This window comes from Equus przewalskii, chromosome 6, assembly GCF_037783145.1.
Source record: "Equus przewalskii isolate Varuska chromosome 6, EquPr2, whole genome shotgun sequence".
NCBI classification, from domain to species: Eukaryota; Metazoa; Chordata; class Mammalia; order Perissodactyla; family Equidae; genus Equus; species Equus przewalskii.
The window spans coordinates 19,526,931-19,546,357 of NC_091836.1; the positions used below are offsets into that span (position 1 = coordinate 19,526,931).

Genomic DNA, 19,427 nt, shown 5'->3' on the forward strand with positions numbered 1-19,427 from the left:
GCCTAATTTTACTCTTACGATATTCTTTTCCCTAAGCCTAATTGTATATTTTTTTCTGTCTTTTGAGACACAGAAGCAATCTCTGAACATAACTGTGGTCTCTCCACAGACCAAAAAATTACAAAAGAATTCCTCTGCCAATTTACCAGGGATTGAGAAACAGTGTAACCAGGAGAAGTATAAACTAAATAAGGTAACTCTGGCAGTCAAATCAACATAATAACATCAATCTACAAAAAAGTTCTTAATCGTTTTTTTCCCCGCATGAGCCCCTCTGGTGAAGCCTATGAATTGCTTCCTAAAAAAGTAATAAATGCACAAAATAAAATACATAAAAGACCAATTACATTGGAATACAATTATCAAAATATAAAAAGCACAAATTTATGATATAATAATATATGTACTTCTTTATTAATCTTTAAATAACAATACCCACCAGTGGATCTAACAATTAAACTTCTAAGCAATGCTGAGTATAAATGCTATTTTGAGATATCTGCAACACTAGTAATGTATTACGCAAATATCTGCAATTTCTACCGGAAATAGTCTCTGCTACTGCTATTGCTGCCCACATTCATAATGGAGGAAAACGTGTAAATAAAGATGTAACTTTTTTCCCTATCCAAGTTCACAGACCCACAGGCTAAAAACCTCTAATATACACAGAACTATGCTTATTATATTTTTAGTTCAGTGTTAATATTGAATTTAATAGCAATAATAATTCAGTTTTACCTACAGATAAAATGCCACGCAATTCACCTAGTGAAGCAAAGAGGACAAGAATTCTTAGTCCATTTTGCAAATAAAGAACTAAAGCCAAAAGCAAGGACAGGGAAGTGCCTGGAGAAAGTATCTGTAGAATGTGCACTCTTCAGCCACTTCACCTCCATTATCTAATCTTCAGGATAACTGCCCTCGCTCCCTCTGCCCTTGATAGGTATCACAATCCCTCATTCTTCTAAAAAGGAAATTAAGATTCAGATAAGTGACTTGCCCAAAGTAATAACGCTAGTTAACAAAGTCAGAAGTCCTTCTAAATCTACTTCTGGGCTCTTTTGGCTCTTATTCTGCCTTTTTCTGACATTTTCTAGACAAGCTCATCCCAAACAATTACAAGAGCTTTTCAAGTTAAAGCTCTCTCCTCTGTAGTTTTCAGGTCAAGAGACTAAAGACATCCGTGCACACTAATACTGGTACAACACATCTGTAAATGGATTTCCTGTAACAGTGATGGGCAGTTCTATTTAAGGTATTAAGCACTTGCCTATGTAAAAACTGATTTTTGTTCAAAGGCATTTTCAAGGAAATGAAATATTCAACATTTTTGAGCAATATATACATGTTACTGAAAATGCAAATTTCTAGAACTTAAATATAAAGCAGAATTGCAAAATTAAAAACAAAGTTTTATATTGAACTTAGATTCTCTTTTAAAAGAATTTTGTAAATTTAAAAGAAACACCACATCTGTATTGCTCCCAAAGTAGGTAGAAAACAAATAATACGTTACCATTTGCAATGATTAATTTTAAATGCTAAAAGGTAAGGAAAGCTAAATCTAGTTCAATTTCTTCATTTTACATTTATGGAAATATCAAAAATTCATATAATAAATGTTTAAAAAGGGAAAAACAAAGAGGTTCATGTAAGTCACCTCTAAGGCAGGAAAAAAGCAGTCTCAAACTAACCTGAAGACTTCTCACAAACAATTCTACACCTTATATGTTCTGGAACACCAGATATTACAGTAGCTTATTTTCAAAACAGAATAAATTCAGTATGTTTCTTAAATATCTTTATAACTACACAATATTCTCTCATGCAGACAATAAGGCTATATGGCAGTTCTATCATGAAGCTTCTAATTTTTGAGATATTCAATCCCCGTGTTGAGAAACTGGAATGGTGCCTGGCTCACAGTAGAGCCTCAGATGTTTGCTAACTTTGTTGGTGAATTAAGTTTACATACAATATTCATTTGAATTTTTCTATTGATTATTGCCAAAGGAAGTATTTTCCTTTCAATTTTATGTTGTAAAAATGACTGAGCTAATAAGCAACATGCTACAAGAGACAGCACACATGAATGTAGGAAAAAAAACTCCTCCCAACTAGGTCTCCCAAATTCAGGCCTTTATCATCTCTAGTCAAGACTCTTTCAGTAATCTCAATAATTTGACAATCAAATTAAATGTAAAGGCTGGATAATTTGACATTTAATAACTATAATTATCACGCTGCCTGTTGGTTAGATGAAAGTAGTAAGCTCTTCACGTATATATACACCAACTTTACTTAGTAACCAAACTAAGTTTTTACAGTTTCTCTAAGTCTAGATTCTATGAACAGCTTAAATATCAATCAAATATCAAATACCTCATGGTGGCTAACAAAGTTTAATCCATCCCACACACTCAATAAAAGCCAAAGGGTTCCAGATTCAATTAACGATGGCTGAGACTTCCTATGCCCTCATTCTCCCTTTTATTAAGATTCTCGCTGTTGTACTCATGTGCCCACATCAATCCATGTACTAACCAGGGATTTTTGGTTCCAAACAACACCTACTCTGGTTAACTTACTGAAAGGTTACTAGTTAATGAAAAAAAAAAAAGTAGGAAGCAAGAGACACCCAGAAGTCTCCTCACAGAAGACTCGGCTTAGAACACTGTTGCACTGAATATTAACTCCAGTTTATACACATAAGAGCACTTAACACACTTTATGGTATACAATATGGCAGATCTAGATTCCTATTAGAGGGTGACCTGTTCAGTATCTTACTCATCAAATGCAAAGAGTATTTGGCATATGATTATACATGTCTGAATGCAGGAATGATATCTTCTACCAAGGGTCCGCAAACCTTTTCTGCAAAGGGCCTGGTGAGTAAACTTTTTAGGTTTTGTGGGCCACATGGTCTTTGCTCCAACTTCCCAGCTGTTGTAGCACAAAAGCAGCCACAGATAATACATAAACAAATGAGCTATCCTATGTTCAAATAAAACTATTTACAAAAACAGGCAGTAGGTTGGATTTAGCTCGTGGGCCATAGTTTGTCAACCCCTGCCTCAAAAAGTATTTTAGCAGGACTCAAGACCTTTCACTCCATAAGTTAAATAAATTTGGTACCCAAGAAGATATGAACTCATATATTCATGCTAGACTACATATGACAGACCAATCTTGGACTTGATTTTGGGAGGGGGTAAGAAAGAACCCAAGACATTTGACATATGAATAGGAAAATAATCTAATGGGAACAGAGCTGGAAGAAAGGGCAATTCCATTACCCTTGCCCGTGACTGGTTAGGTATGGAATGTGCCCCAATCCTGGCCAAAGAGACTGAGAAGACATCTGATGGGGGCTTCTGGAAAAGAAATAGTCCTCATTCTTTTGGATACTGCTGTGTCTAGTTGGCACGCTCGTTCTGCTGCAGCCAAACTGGGGCAAAGGGAAAGCAGTCCTACTATGAAGCTAATGGGGAAAACTACAGGGCACTAAATTGGAAAGAGAATGAGTCCTCAATGTCATTACTGAGTCACTCTTGAGCCTCTGGACTTTATCATGTAAGATAATAAATTTTCTCATTATTTAAGCCAGTTTGAGAATCTTCTATTATTGCAGCCAAAGCATCTTAAACAATGTAATGACTGGAAACTGAAGATTGCTCACTTCACAATTTCACCTGCAGCCAGTCTTATTTAACTTCAACTTTTCAGAAATAAATTAAAAGAAACATTTAAGGCCCTAAAAGCCCATAAAGATTAACTACAACTCAGGCAAAGCTATATCAAACACTGATACTGAAATTCAGAACTTTACAAATTCCCTAATTCTGGAGGAAAAAAACATGCAGTACCTCCTTCTTTGATACTGTATCAAAAACATTCCTTCAACAGGATTTCTTTTCTCCAAATCAGGGGTTGGCAAACTTTTTCTGTAAAAGGCCAGACACTAAATACTTCAGGTTTTGCAAAAAATATGGACTCAGTAAACACTTCATGTTTTGCAAAAAATATGGACTCTTGAGTCATTTTAGCTCAAAAGCATCCATACATAATATGTAAATGAATGGGCAATTTGGTGTTCCAATAAAACTTTATTGACAAAAACAGGCAAGCAAGCTTGATTTGGCCTGCAAACCAGTTTGCTGACCTCCTCTCTAAACAGTTAACAGTAACGAGAATATCTTTCTCAAACAAATCAACTTTATGTGAACTCAAAAATAGCTTATTTCAAATGTACATAAATTATGTAGAAAAGTAACCAGCATTTCTCAAGCATTCTATTCATATACATTAGATCGCTTGACATAAAAAAAAAGTTCACTTATTTATATATATAACTAACCCCAATAAAATTAATTTCAAATTCTATTGTTAAAATGTAACTGATATTACAACAGGAAAAAAATACAAAACTTACTCATATGCAAATTTATAACATGTACCTATTTAACAAAACTAAGGTTTGTTTTTGTGGGTTTTTTGGTGAGGAAGAATGGCTCTTAGCTACCATCTGTGCCAACCTTCCTCTATTTTATATGTGGGATGCCACCACAGCATGGCTCGATGAACAGTGTGTAGGTACATGCCTGGGATGCAAACCCATGAACCCCAGGCCACTGAACCAGAGCGTGTGAATTAATCACTATGCCACCTGGCTGACCTCTAAAACTAAGTATTTTAAATTAGTGAATTTGCAAAGATTTCTATACATACTGGCTATACAAAGAAAAAAAACAACACCCCTACTTAACTCCTAACCCAAATGTACCCCTCTCTTCTAGGAAGCTGAAGATAGAGTACACTATTAAATGGAATGAAGAAATAAAGAAGTGAATCACACCGACTATATTTCCTTTCCAAACAGTTCCCAGGTACAAAGAAACACATTATATGGACATTTCACTACCCAAAATCATAAACCCTTTTTTAAAGGACATCATTTTTCACTGTCAATTATATAACCATACTTTAAGAAGAAAACAAAAAATGAACTTCACCTTCAATCACTAATCAAGAAAATTTGCACACGTACATAAACATACTTTCAGGAATTATTATAGGAAATTCAATTGTGATTTCATTCAAATGATGAAAATCTGAAAAACATTACTCAATGTGTAACACAGTAATAAATCAAATACCCTTTCAATGTTTGTTACAAAATAACCTTATTTTTATAGAATTTAAAATCACAAATAAGGTATATAAAGTATATGTTTATCCTTGCATAAGTATTGGCATTTTCTATATACAAAGAATTGCTAATAGCAATTACCTATGAAAAACAGGACTGGGAAAGAGGTGGGGAGTTCAAGGGAGTGAGAAGGACTTTTACTTTTCCCCTTACATCTTTCTGGGTTTAACTTTGTCATAAAATCTATTACTTTTATTGTCTTTAAAAATGATTTAAAATATATGTTCAATATAAATTAATATTGAGAAATATACCAGGAACTAAAATGAATAGGAAAGGCAGGATTTCTCTGAAAGAGGCTGGAAACTGAGGAGCTTTCTGGGGTCAGGCTGGCCACTTCTACCACTGAAGAGGTGAGGAGATACTGGCTTTGGAAGTTAGGGAGGTTCCCCCAATGGCCTTTAGCCATCAGGAACTCGGTGATGGTTAAAATAACCCTGTAAGGGTGGAGTCTACAGCAACACAATCCAGCTCCACTGAACCCAGTACCTCAGGGGTAATATCAGGGTAGCTAAAAGAAGTGCCTGTTACCTCTTGGTTTGCAGGAGGTCCAAGCCATCCAAGAAAAGGTGACTTCCTTGACCTCCCAGATTTACAGCAATAGCATGATTATATTAACTACACCCTAGTGGGTATGCTCCACCAACATAGCTCAGTCTTCACAACCTTAATAGAACACATTTTTTTTAGGCTTTGGTCTTTGGAAAATATTGGTTAAAATTTGCCATTTTTAAATGACGGAAGTCAAAAAGCATTAAGTTAAAAACTGATGAAAAAACAAACTCCCACCATGATTCAACATTTCAGATTCTATTAGAATCTATAGTGGATTATATTAAAAGATTGAGAATTGAAATTAAGATAAAAATACATAAAAGACTTTCATTTCAACAGCCTGCCAAAGATAAACATGAATAAGAAAATCCAATTCTGCTCTTGGGAATGGAGAAGCAATAAAGAAACAACCCTTGTTACCCTCCCTGAGACTACTGAGAGTTAGCAAGAGAGAGTACAGCAAAGCCTGTCATTTCTTACCACCACAGGAAAAAGAATAATCAATTTAATTTCCAGTTAAGCAGTAACAATGTCCAAAACAAAGGACAGACTCAACATACTTTCCCCACACTGAAATTAATTACATTTAATTTCTGAGCCTCTCCTACATGCTCTTCCATGCGTGGGGATACAGGAGTCAACAAAACAATGTATAATCCACAAGGGCAAGAATTTAACATTTCTAAATGCCATAATCAAATTTTGCCTCATTTAAATAAAACTGTAAAGAATGCCAATGCACATCTATTCATTCCTTACTAATAATATATTAACTGTTTATTAAATTCCATCCTATATAAAAAAGAGATTAAGCAAAGAAACAAAATTCAGTACAATCCTTGTGACAGCATACTATTAACTTCAAAACAAGTGTCCTACATTTTGCCACATTTGAGGTAAACTGTTAGTTTCTGGAAGATAAAGCACAATGGTGAAAGCAATGGAAACCTGAAAACAAACAAAAAAAGTGCAATCCTGAATATTAGCCTCTCTTTTCAAATCTAATAATGCTGTTTTGGCAAATGGATTAAGCCATTATTTATCCAGCAAAATGAATGGGCAATTGTTCATTCAGAGCTCCGTTCGAAATATAAAAGGGTATTTAGTGTTCTAAAAAATGTATGCTCCGTAAACAATAGATTGCAATGTCTATGCCCAAGTACTCGTTTATCAAATAAACTCTTATTATCTCAGGCTTTTACATTTACATCAGGCCAGTCTTGGCGCCATAGGACTCATTAAAACGTCTTCTACAAAACCTCAACTGTATTTAAAATATATTTTTGATGAAGTTGACTTTTAACACATTTCTAACCTCATTAATAATCACTCCTTAAGGGGGGTGGGAAACCCCAAATATTGGAAATAATCAATCCATATCTGGATAGGAAGTGATGTGCTCTATTTAAACCGAAATACTAATGTAGTGCCCCCCGTTTCAAAGTTAGCCCGGGAATTAAGTTTAGAACTCTTTAAAGGAAGGGGGGACTGCAAAGTGCTCAATTCGTCTGAGGGGGTCTAACACAGCAATCGGGCTGCCTCGAGGGCCCGAGCAAGTTGCCAGGTCCGCAGCCGCAGCCGCAGCCGCAGGCAGAGCGGAGCGGCGGCCCTCGCTGCGCGGGTGCGGCTGGCAGCGGCTCCGCGCCCCAAGCCCCGTCGTGCAACATCCCTTTAGCCACTAGGGCGGAACGCACGCTCTCTAGTAATTCAACACCCTCACTTTCAAACGGGTGGCCGGGGAGAAGTTGTTCTCATGAATTCCCTCCCGACACTGCAAAACGTAATGCTCCCCGCGCTTCATAACTGCATTTCAAACTACCCAGACAGGACGCGCCAGGCCGAGCCCGGGGCGGCGCCCAGGCGGCGGGAAGCCGACCGTCCCGCAGGCCGCAGGGGGGTCCGCGGCCCACGCCGAAGGCGGACCCCGCGCCCGGGAGGAGGAGAGACGCGCGACGGCGTGTTCCGGCCACGACTCAGGCCAGGCCTCGCGGCGCCCTCCCCGGGAGCGGCCTGGCCGGCCGGGCCGTGTGGCAGCAGCGCCGCGGCCCGCGGGGCGCGAAGGGAGGCGCGCGAGGCCCTGGCGGCGCCGCCAGCGGCAGCGCGGCCCCCGCCACTCCTCGCCGCCACCTCAGCGTCTCCGGCGGAGCCTGCGAGCGCGCGGTGGGGGAAGGGAGGGCGCCGGCGGCTTACCCCGAGAGCGAGCGGCTCCTTCCCGCCCGGAGGCTGGCTGGGGCGCTGCGCGGGGGCGCCGGGCGTCGCGGCTGCGGCGGGGAGAGAGACGCGGTGGTCGAGCGCGGGACCGCGGGAGAAGAGAGGCGCCGCCGCCACCGCAGACAGCTCCGCAATATGGCCGCCCGGCGGCTCCTCGGGGGAAAGGCGGGGCTGCCCCGCGCCCCCCGCCCCCCGCCTCCCCCTGCCGGCCGGCCGGCCTCGCGCCGCGGCCTGAGCGCCCGAGCCGCGGCCGGGGCCGCCCGCGCCCCGCCCCTGCCGCCCCGCCCCTCGCGCCCCCACCCGCCGCGCGGGGCGTGGCCGGGGGGGTCGCCCTCCGGGGCGGACCCCCAAGGGAGCGGGGCCAGCGCTGAGGAGGGGGTTCTCCTTCCAGGGAGCGCCGGGCTGGAGCGAAGCCCGCAGGGGAAGGAAGCGGAGACGCCCGAGCCGAAGCTCCGAGCGGGCCCGCCGCCTCCCGCCGCGCGTGGAAACTTGAAACTCCCGCTGGTGCCAGAAAACTCACCGAGGGCGTTGCCGTCGCCCCCACGGAGGACTTCTTCCCCGAGGGAATCGGAGCCGAGTCGAGCGTGGTCCTTGGCTGTTCAGCTTGAAAATCCTGGACCGGGAGAGACAGGCCTACGTTAGAGAGTTTATATATGCGACAAGGAACGTTTACATTAATTTGGCAGGTTTTACTCCACTAGAAAAACATGCTTTTGCAGGGGCAGTTTTTCAACTCCACCAAAACCTCGATGGATTATGGCCCCAATCGAGAGTGCAGATTTTCATCCAGGCGAGGATGTTTGATAATTTTTTATTACCACCGCATTCTTTGGCATTTGGAGTCGGTTAAGAAGAAAATGTTGGAAGTGGAGCCCCAAAGAGCAGCCAAACCTGAATTATCCTGGATTTACAGAAAGTTGGACATTTGATCATAGCCTAACTCGAGCCCACTCACTTTAGTAGTGGCTGGGACTAGAAAGACTTGTGGTCAGTGTCGTATCATCTACGCTCTGCTCCCTCTCCTCGGTATTTTCTGCTGAGATTCAAAGAGCAAAACTTGTATATATAAGTATACAAGCGGCAAGCGCACAAAATCAGATTAGCCTAGCTTGCCCTATTTGCAATGCTTTATATAGTTTACCTTTTATGAACAAACTTTAGATTGAAATAACAAAACTTCACAAGTGTACTTAACTTTCATGGAACAAATAATCCATATCCTTCCTGCCTTAGCATTTTCCCTTCTCTGAGACAGTAGCTTTTCCAGGAACTCTCCCCAGATCATTTTCACTAAGCTTACTCTTCAGTAAGTTTCCACCGTTGCCCTTTGAGACCACTCCAAACAATTAAAAGCCCCAAGAGTTAAAACTCAAAGGCCTTTAGATTGCAAATTCCTCAAGGATGGGAACCAGGTGTGTGTGTGTGTGTGTGGTTTTAACTAAAAGATTGCTCCCTGACTTTCTCCCTGGGATGCAAGAACTTTCCAGGTAATTGTTCAGCCTTCCACAACAAGCTGCACACATAAAGTCAAGGTGTTATGTAAATTCCTGGATGGTACCCTAATCAAACAAAAGTGTATAACATACTTTTACAATGGAAAATGAAGCATTAGCTGTTGTCATTTGCCAGGCACTGGTGTAAAATGCTTTTAGGTGACTCTTTTAATAATTATAGCAACCTTGTGTTTGGGGTAAGTATTATTAATGGCTTTTTTTTTAAGTGATGAATAAACAGAGCCTCAAAGGAGTGAAGTAATTTGCTCAATGTAACACAGCTAGGAAGTGGCAGAGCTATGAACAAACCCAGTAATATTTGACTTCAAAGCCTTGATTTTATCCTATACTCTGCAACAGCAAACAGACCAGAAATTTTAACATTTCAATTGGCTATCATATTAGTAAATATTTAAGTAAAAGATAATATTCAAGGCTGGTCACATAACAAAGGTACTCCAGACATTGTGAGTGGGAGTGTAAACTGAAACAACTTGTTTAGAAAGCAGTTTGGCACTGTGATTCAACCTATAAAAATGTTCATACTCTTGAAACCCGTAATCCATATCTGGGATTCTTTCTGAATGAAATAATCTGAAATAGAGCAAAAGCTTTATTCATAAACTCTACATCACAATATTTATTCATAAGATGCAAAAGTAAAAATTATGGATACTAAATGTCTTCATAGTAACTGTGTCTACTCTGTCGCATTTTAGGGTAACAATTTTAAATGTTTGTGTAATGTATATAACATCACGGCAAGTGTTTTTTTAATAGTATAAAGCAGGGGGAAAAAGTTTTGAAGCTCTCCATGCAGTATGATCACATCTATGTTGTGAAAGAACTATGAGGTGTTAGAAAGATGGATTGCTGGCCAGCCCCTGTGGCCTAGTGGTTAAGTTTGGTGCCCTCCGCTTTGGCAGCCCGGGTACGGTTCCTGGGTGTGGACCAACACCACTCTTCTGTCAGTGGCCACACTGTGGCAGCAGCTCACATACAAAAAAAAAGAAGAAAAAAAAGAGGAAAAGTGGCAACACATGTTAGCTCAGGGTACATCTTCCTCAGGGGGAAAAAAAAAAGATTGAACCCAGAGTTGTCTGGGTAGTGTTTCTATGGGCATTTTTTTGTCCTTTATTCTATTCTTCAGTATTTTCTGTAATTGTTTTGCAGTGTAAAAAAAACCCAATTTATTTAAGTTGGGTTTTACTGCAATATGGACCATCAATTACATAAAAGCAGCAAAGCCACTGTTTCCTAAGTGTGAGGTTGTTCTGTGAAGAATTGTGATGAACTGAGCTGACAGAATTTTATAGTCACATGTCAGGTCTACTGTTGATTGTAAATGTAATCTGCACACACCATTATTTTATTTTGTTTCTTACATTAAATATAGGCACCTTTAAATGAAATATTAAGATTTAATTAAAAATTTTCTTTCTCAGTTTATCTAATATTTCAGATTTCAGGGGGAAAAAATCATGCATATTTGCTGAAACTACTTTTTTCAGAAAAAAAATATGTCAGTAGTTACAAAAATTTTTTTATATATGGCACATAATAGGCATAAAAAAGAAACACCAAAACTAAATCTATTTCAGTCTATTACTAAGGCTTCTATGCTACAATCCTCCTCTACTCCACCACAATATATTGGCTAATTCTGAATTCTGGAATTCCAGTAATAGTTGCAAAGCTTTTATCTCACTAGCACATATAAAAGTCTTTCTGGAAAAGGAAGAAAATTCATTTTTGCACGTATGGTTTATAAATGGAAGTTTTTCAATCTAGAATAAACATTGCGTTCTAGCCCTCTGGTAGTTTGAATAAGACTTCGTCCCTGCCCTCTAATTTCAGTAATGGGAAAGGCAAACAAACAGTTCTGTGCTCTCTGAGCTGTAATAAAGATAGACACATAGTGTCAAGGGAGACAGAAAAAATGGCATTCCACTCTGCCTAGAGAAGAAAAAGCCACATGGGAGGGGTGAGTTAAGGGATGGGTACAAGTTCCCTAAGAGGAGGAGTGGGGAAAGGCAATCAGCTTTGGAGACTGAGTAGCAAGATGGGGTTGATGTTTAGACATCAGGGTGTTGGTAACCAGAAGTTTCAGAAAGGTTAGTTGAGATCCCTTTGGGAAGTTCAGAATTTGTCTTTCATCCCTGAGGTAACTGGAAGCCATAAGAGGTATTAAGAAGAGGCATTATGTGATCTGATTCACGCTGGTAAAGTAACTGGCAGCCATGTGGATTGCTTGGGACAGAGGTTCAGTGACAGAGTGAATGGTGAAATCATCAGGGATGCCTTAGATAAACAATTTTGCTATAAAGGCTCAGGCAAGAGAATGAGAGACTACACTTCGGAGGGTGTGAGGATGAAGAAGAGGAAATAGAATCTTTTAAAAGATTTGGAGATAGACTTTGAGGAGTGAGAGAAAAGGAGATGTGAAAATGATTTCGGAGTTTCCAATGGGTACCAGTGAGATAAATGGGGAGTATAAAAGAAGTAGAACTGAGAGATCGAGGTAATCAGGCCTGTTAGGAAGATGCTGACTTTTAAGTGTCTGTGGGCAATCTAGGAACAAATGTATATTCAGTAACTGGAAATATATGAACTATAAGAACTATGGCAAATGAGACATCCAATAAATACTTGTTAAATAAATGAACATTGATATACTAAAACAGGCCTTTCTTTTCCAACTATGTCTTTGGAAAGTATAGTCTTGTTCAAGCCAAGGATTTTAGTACAAAATTAGATATTAAATTAATCTGAAGCATCATAATATACTAAAATGTTTTTCCATCAAAAATTTTTATTCACTATTTTTAAAAAGCTATAAAAATGTAAAATCACAACTATTTTTACAAGCTATACATAGAAAAATACAAAAGAAAATTTCCTTTTATAAATGGTGATATTTCATTCTTTTCACACCATCTTGCATATTTAAGTACATATTCAATAGTAGAAAAGCCCTCAGTAAAAATAGACAAAGTAAATAAAACAATCTTATCATCTGCTTTGTATGCCTAGTAAGCCATACAAATTTAATTGCTGATATAAGCTATAAAATTTCAGTACAGTCAATACAGGTTTGGTGCCTAATATGCCTAAACTAAGAGTCAGGAAACCACAAGTCTATTCCTACCTTTATTCTCTCCCTATCTAAGATCAAATTACATAAGTACATAATTCATAATGTGTTCACAGATATGAGCATATTAGTCTTAACAAAGACAAGGTAGAAGTTATTACTTAATCCTCTCTGCTTATATAATAAAGCCAATTTAGTTTGTGATAAACGGCAATAAAATTTCAGAGGTAAGTAATAAACTGAGTGGAAAGAGTCTAAATGAGGGAATCTATAATCTTGGCTTTGTTCCCAGTTCCGACAAACAAGTTGCTAAGTGACCTTGAAAGATCCAATGGACTATTCTGTAACTTACTTGCAAACAATGTTAAAAGAGGGAGAGTCTTAACGCCTCTTGTGCCTTTCCCAGAGATCGTTTTAAGACCTCATAGATTTTCAGGACTAGAAGAGGACCTCAAAGAGCCTTGAAGCCCCTCTCCAACGTTATCCTGAAATGGCCAGCCAATCAAAAGTGGCTTCCTGCCACTTGTGAGAGCTCTAGGAAAATCTTTTTGTTAAATGAACTCTCAGTTTTCTCAACTGTTAAACAAGAGAGCTGGATTAAACAGACCATCTGCAAGTTTTTTTCAAGCTCTAAAATTCTTCAACTCTGACTCTGATTCACACATGAAATATTTGATTCTCATACATAACAATGTGTAACTTCTAGAATTAATTATGTATTTTCCAACATATGCAGAAAGCATTATGTACAGAGAATCACTTACCATATTTCATACTTTTTGACCCAAATGTCCATTAGTTTATGACTCAAAAGCTTTATACATTGTTAGACTGTCCTTGCCTCATTACAGAGATAAATAAATAAATGAATAAATATTTGTCCTGAAGTTAAGCACTAAGTATTCTAGGCAGCTGTTTTCTAGTTTATAACACTTTCATTTTATTTTAATTTAGTTGACTCTATACAACAGTGTTATTTACTATCAAGGAAAAGTGCCCAGCAATTTTCAAAGTGTCAAGTGTATAAAATTTAAACTTTACTGTGGTAGTTTTAAAATATATCCAGAAATTATTTGGTACTCCTCCCTGCACGAGATGGAGCCTAATTTCCCTCCCCAAGAATGTGGCTGGACTTAGTGATTTGTTTCTAACAAATAGAATAAAGTGGAGTTGATAGTATGTGACTTCTGAGACTAGATCACAAAAGGCACTGCAGCTTCCTCCTCATTGGCTGTCTCTCAGATCGCTTGCTTTGGGGTAAGCCAGATGCCATCTTCTGAGGATGCTCAAGCAGTCTGTGGAGATGCTCATGTGGTAAGAGATGGGGGCCTCTGGCCAAGAGCCAGTGAGGCCCTGAGACCTTCTGCTAACAGCCGTATGAGTGCGCCACTACGAAAGCAGTGCATCTTCCAGCCCCGGTCAAGCCCTCGGATGACTGCAGCCCCTGCCTACATCCTGAATGCTACCACCTGAGAGACCCTGAGCCAGAACCACCCAGCTAAGCTGCTCCTGAATCCCTGACCCACAGAAACTGTGAGATAATAATTTGTTGTTTTAAGTCACTAAGGTTCAGGGTAACTTTTTATGTAACAATAGATAACTAATTTATTTACCTACAGAGAATGTTTTACTCTAATTAGGATGCTGCTTATTTTCAAAAAAATTATTTAGTTATATAATACCATCATACAATTTTAGAACTGGACAGGACTTTAAAGAAAAGTTTGCCTCTTATTTTGCAGAAACAGAAATTAAGATATGCAGAGTTTGTCTTGTTCAAATCAGGTATACTTCCATTGTTCCCTATCTCAGCCAGGAGTGTAGAGCTATCCTTAGCAGGTGCCTCTCCTTCACCTCAATTGTACCCAACCTATTCCTTAATCCTATCGCTTTTACCTCCTCTTGTCTCTGTTCGCTTTTTCATATCTATACCACTCCCAGCTAAGTCAGACAACAGTTATCTTTTCTGGGCTTCAGCAATAGCCTGCAACCTAGTCTTCTCATGTCAACTTGTGCCCCCTACAATTAGTTCTCAATACTGAACCCAGGGTTAATTCTTCAAATACAAATACATCTCATTTTCATCTTCTCCCCCCCACCCCACCCCTAGACCCATTTGTTGACTTCCCATTGCTGGTCATTGGTTTACACTTATTCTCTAAGCTCAAGCCATTGTGGCCTTCTGCAATTCCTGGAATATACGCCTGCTATCCCATCCAGGCCACTGAGATTTTGTATATGCAGTTCCCTATGCCTCATTTACCTAGTTGACACAGAATCATCCTTCGTATCTTAATCATAATCAAGCCTGTACTGACCACCCAGCCACCCTGGTACAATTTCTGTGTAACTTTTTTTTGTTGTACTTAATAGAAATTGTGTAGTTAATGCATAGATTTTTTTTAAAAAATTGATGTCTGTCCTGTTAGACTGCAAGTCTATAAATCTAGAGACAATGTCAATTTCCTTTTACTCTTGTGCCCTAGCATTTAGCACAGTGTCCAGAACATCATAAGGTGTTTAATAAGTATTTGTTGAATGAATGAATGAATGAAATCACCCAAAGAAGTTAGTGTGGGACTAAAATCTAGGTTTCCCGATTCCAAATTTAATGTTATTTATAACCCACCTGCTGCTCTCACTTTGGTGTCCTCACCTCTGAGTATCAACACAATGCATTTATTAAGTGCAAGGAAAATCATTGATATTCCTTAAATGTTGTTTTTGGCAACACTAGTGGTATATAATATCTAGGCATGGTTCCATATTAAAAAGACAAAGTTGTCATGTGGGCTTGTTTGCTTTGTGACTTTGCCACTTATTTCCTGAAATACAACTGTGGTGGTTTTTATGTGTCAGCTTGATTGGTTTGTGGGATGCCCACATAGCTGCTAAAAAATTGTTTCTGGATATGTCAGTGAGGCTGTTTCTGGAAGAGGTGAGCGTTTGATTTAGTAGACTGAGTGAGGGGAGAGATCTGCCTTCACCAATGTGGGTGAATCATCCAGTCTGTTGGTGGCCCAAATGGAACTGAAGGTGAGAAGAAGGGTCCATTTTCTCCTGCACCAGAACATTGAAACCTCTGGTTCTTGGGCCTTCAGACTCCGGGACGTAAACTATCAGCTCCCCTGGTTCTCAGGCCTTGGGATTCAGCCTGAATTACACCACTGGCTTTCCGGGGTCTCCAGCTTGCAGAAGGTAGATTGTGGGACTTCTTGGCCTCCATAACCATGTGAGCCAATTCCTATAATAAATGTCTAATGTATGTCTCTATATATCCTATTGGTTCTGTTTCTCTGGAGAACACTGATATAACAACCATTACTTAAAATAATTCAAAAGCAACCTGCACTATAGATTGCTTTACGTAATATGAAATTTAATAAGTTAGTAAATGAATGTATGCATGCTTTTTTACTCAAGAAATTAATATATAAGTGTAATGATTACAGAGAAGTTGGAGGGACTGTCTGAATCAGAGTTGACTGCTACTGATAAATATCTAGCTATTGCTGATAACAGTGTGTGAAGAAAGGGGCAAACTCTAGGCCTTCTTCACATCCATTTGGGTCCTCGATCTAGTCCAATTATTAGTTTCTGGAGTCCTTTTCAAGGCACTAGCTGTGCCTCTGTTCCCTTCCTCAAAACTTCTTCCTTGAGGAGTGACCTGATTCCAAAGGAGAGTGACTAGCGTGGCACATAAGCTTTGAGGTAGTGTGGTGGTCACTCTGAGATGTGTGCTAGACCTGATGGCTTCCAGGATGCACGTGTAGGCCATTACAGTAAGTTCTTCAGGAGAAGCATAAAAGAATGACATTCCCAACTAGTGAAGGACCTTTTTGTTCAAAGGCATGGAGTGAACTACTTTGGGATTTGAACACTGTTTTTCTTGTGGAAAGGTGTTTCTCTTTCTCCTGTGGAAATGATTTTGAAGGATGGTTCAGTTCTGAGGCTAGCCCGCAGAAGCTTATTAAAACATAATGTAGCTGGATCAATGGTACTGTGCAACCAACTGAGGTTTGTAAACATGTTTCCATTGGAATATATATTGGGGTTTCAACTTGAGATGACAAAACTGTGTCCCTTTTTTGACTGATTGAAATTCATTTATTTAATCTGTCACTCAGTCACTGAGCAAACATTTATTGAGCATTGGCTATGTTGTAGGTTCTGGTCTAGATGTTGGGACAATAAGATTAGCAAGACTACTTCTCCCCCAGGAAACTCAGTCTACTGGGAGGAGCAATGTCACAAGCAGAAAACTACAAAATAATTTGTGAAGTGCTCTAGCTAAGCGCTCTTCCCTGAGCTCCAGGCCCATATATTAATTCCTTCTTGGCATCTCTACTTGAGGCCCAGGAATATCTCAAACTCAACATGCCCAGGACTGCATCCATCATCTCTGCTAAGCCGCCTCCACCCGTCCTCTGCCCCCTCCTCATCTTCCTCCTTCTATATATGTTCATCTTAATTTGTGGAACCATCTTGTAACCAGACATCCATCATAGAAACCTGAGAATGATCCTGAGCTCCTTCAACCCCCACATTCCATCAGTCACCAAGTCCTACTAATATTATCTCTTGAAGAGTCTTCTAGCCCACCCCTCCTCTCTAACTCTGCTACCTACCACTGTCTTAATCCAAGATGCTGATAAGGCTCCTAACTGGAATCCCAGACCAGTGCTCTGTCTTTCTCAGACATATCCTTCACAGAGTACTATTTCTTAGGTTTTCTAGCTAGAGAGCTTAGCACAGGGCCTGACCCGCAGTAAATACCACTATTGTAATTAACACCATGTATTAATGCAGATGAGAAGCACTGACAGGCCAGGTTTCTGAATGGGGAGCATTTGCTTGTTTTGTGCTAGTCTGGAATGTCAATATTCTGTTAACTCACAGATGTTCAGGGTCACTGGCAATCTGGCTTATATAGTCTAAATTTACAAGAGATAGTATAATGTAATGGTCAAAACATTGGCCTTTGGATCCAGTGCTGCCATGTAATGCATGTAAAATGACACTATGCTATTTTTTCTTCCTTTCTCTTCATTTTATTCATATAGAAAGTCAATTTTCCACTTAACTAGTTAGAAATAAGTTCAGCAGAAAGTGACAGAGAGCCCAAAATTACGGTGACTTTAACAAGATAGAAATTTATTTTTCTGTCAAAATGATATCCGGGTAGGCAGTCTAGAACTGGTGTGGTGCCTGCCCAATCATCAGGAGCCCCAGCTCCTGTTATCTTCATGCTTTGCCATTTTCAACATGTAACTTCCACCTCGTGACCAAAGATGGCTGCCCCAGCTCCAGCCATCATGTTCGTATTAAAGCCAGGAGGAAGGAGTAAAGAAAAGGACAAGGGCATTCCCATTCTTTTAAGGACATTTCCTAGATTGCATATATATATATACACACATACATTATATATATTGCATATATTATACATTATATATAATTATATTATATATTTTGTATTATAATTATTTAATGTAATATACATTATTATTATTATAAATATTATATATAAATCATATTATTCATTGGTCAGGACTTAGTCATATGACCAAATGTGGCTTCAAGAAAGGTTGGGAACTATAGTGTTTACTGTGGGTAGCCGTGTGCTTAGCTAAAAATTAAAAGTACTATCTTGTATAAAGGAAGTAGTGATGAATATAAGAAATGTCTTAACCTGGGTTCCCCAGAAATCAGAGCCTGAGGCAAAAGTTTGTGTACTTCTCTTTACCAGGGAGGACAGAGCCAGGGGAGCAGAAGTGAGGTGGGGAAGGAGGGAGAGCCAATATGAGGGTCTTGACTTAGCTGCCCGTCACTTGGTATCGAGCACAACTGACTGCTAGATTTTATAAGACAGTCCTCAGAGAGGAGTGTGAATGACGATATCTCAGAACAGTCTTTCCAGGTGAGAAAGGAGGAGAAATTCGACCGCTGGTTCCTATCTCCTATCAGTTGAGATTTTGAGATTCACCCCATCAGGCATCAACTTTCTTGCAGTTCCAGCTGTTTACATGGGCACGGAACAGGTCCTATCACATTTCATGCCTTAGCATCTATAGCAAAGCCTCAGTGAGGGGGTCAGTTTGCATGTGACGTGGGTGTGAGGGGAGTTGCCATACCATGGCATCTGCATGAAGTCAGAGCACAGGCACAGGTGGTACAGCAGCAGCAGCTGGACCCAAACAAGAGGCTGAAGCCTTGGAGATAGGTGAGGCTGAAAGCTCTCAAGTGGTACCTAAGAGATGGCTGATGCAATAACCATCCAGCAGTCTCTGCCACACTGCTCTAATTTGAGTTGACTTCTTACTGACAAAGCCAGTGAACCCCTGGGGACTCCATGCCCAATACTGAGATGCTCGTACATCTGAATCAGTAACAACAAGAGCATTGAGCAAGACCAGGTAGTCTGCTAAGAGCTTTACAGGTGCTGTTTCACTGAATCCTCACAACAAACCCAGATAGAAGGTGCTATTCTTTTCTTTTTCTTTTTTTTTGCTCTTAATGTTATATATGAGGTAACAAATGGACATGTTAACACATCTGGTAATAGGTGGGGCCAGGATTTGCGCTCAGGAAATCACCCAGAGCTTTTATGCCGCTCTGCTGCAGGGCATTAACAATGAGAAAGTGGTGAAATCAGTGTGGGATTATAAGAAGATATTTTTGGGAAAGAAAACTTCGTGATCTTAAAGAACATGTCAGTATCTGATGGAAAAAACTAGTGATCTTTTCTTTTCCACTGTAGTGTACACTCATCTATGCCTACCCAGAGACTAGCAGTGCCTTTGGAGGCAAGGTTCTCCTGCTAAGGTAAACTCCTGAGGACATGTCTCCCAGCCAGGCTGCT

General features: G+C 39.9%; 1 protein-coding gene across 1 annotated transcript in view; it reads right to left on the bottom strand.

Annotated features, from left to right (window-relative positions):
* RDX (radixin) overlaps nt 1-8,250 on the bottom strand; it is an 85,502-nt gene extending 77,252 nt beyond the window's left edge. The window contains exon 1 of the mRNA XM_070623072.1: nt 7,961-8,250. The gene's annotated coding sequence lies outside the window, so the exon portion shown is untranslated. The remainder of the gene's footprint in view (nt 1-7,960) is intronic.
* Between the last annotated feature and the right edge of the window lie 11,177 nt (nt 8,251-19,427).